We start from the raw sequence: 1,437 nt of genomic DNA on the forward strand, positions 1-1,437 counted from the left end.
GGCAATGTACCAAATGTGTGAGACCAATATGACAGCATTGAGGATGAGAAAGACAGAGAGGTACATGAGAGGTACAGACAACAAATATTAACCCTTCTGCACATATATTACTGTATTGTCAATGAAGGCAAACATGGGTATATGGATGGATAGATGGGTGGACAGGCTGAATGATTAAGTATGTCTATGAAATGGGGAGTGTATCCAAGAACATATATAGAGTTGGCAGACAAGGATCCTTTAAGTTTGTGAGAATGATCAGAATCCCCAGGGGTATAGTAGAGCTGAGAAGGGGCAAAGTTGTGGTCACTGCTTGGTCACAGCCAGCTACCCAGAGAGACCAAGTAGTTGAACCTGCAGGCTTGGGACCATAGTCGCAAGGGATATCAAGCTCAGTTGGCATAACATGCTGTACAAAACATTGTTCCACCTCCTACCTTGGTGAGTAGTGACTGGGATATTAAAAGCTAGCAAGCTGCCATCTAGATACAATGATGGGTCTCTCTTCATCCAGAGCAAAGAAGAATGAAGAAAACCAAAATTCATGGAAACAATTAGTCCTAGTGCCTGGTGCACCATCTGATCTGCCGCCTATATGACTATGAGACCAGAAGGACTAGATGGTGCCCAGCTAGCACTGTCAGCCACTTGGAAGGGGATCTAGGTAGGAGATCCTTGATAGAGAGGGAGAATAATGTGGAACAGGACTCAAAATCATTCTGAGGAAAAACAATGTGGGGACCAGGTTTGCTGGTCCAATAGAGCCTGGTGGAAGCACTGAGATTATGGCCCGTAGCTGCCCTTCAGGTCTGGAATTGAACCCACACGTGTTATTTCCAGCCAAATAAAAGACAGGCATATGAGTTGAACATTTACCTCAAGTAGATACACTCGTTGGAGAGAACAATCATGGGAGAAAGAAGGGCTACTTATGCACAGGGAGACAGTTCAGTGGGCAGGAGCCCATGGAGGGATGGACACTGGGAAGAGGTAACTGTGGGGAGGAGGTGGAAGGGGAGCTGTTGCATTGTGGTAAACTGTGGTCAATGTCATGAGACAAAGTGTATGTGAACTGCTGTATGGAAAGTGAATTTGCTCAGTAAATCTTCAACCAAATTACACACACACACACACACACACACAAAGAGAAATAGAAAAGAAAAGAGAAAGGGGAAGGCCCTCCATGAGATGGATTGACACAGTGGCTGCAATGATGGCCTCAGGTATAGCAAGGATTGTGAGTCTGGCACAGGACTGGGCAGTGTTTTGCTCTGTTGTACATAGGGTCGCTATGCATCAAAGACAACTCAGCAGCACCTGACAACCTGACAACATGGGCAAAATATTGAATGATGCAGGAAGCATCAAAGAATAATGGAAAGAATACATAGAGTCACTGTACTAAAAAGAATTGGTCACTATTCTATTATTTCAAGA

This window comes from Orycteropus afer, unplaced genomic scaffold (genome assembly GCF_000298275.1).
Source record: "Orycteropus afer afer isolate SDZICR_OR568_19922 unplaced genomic scaffold, OryAfe1.0 scaffold00409, whole genome shotgun sequence".
In the NCBI taxonomy this organism is placed as follows: domain Eukaryota; kingdom Metazoa; phylum Chordata; class Mammalia; order Tubulidentata; family Orycteropodidae; genus Orycteropus; species Orycteropus afer.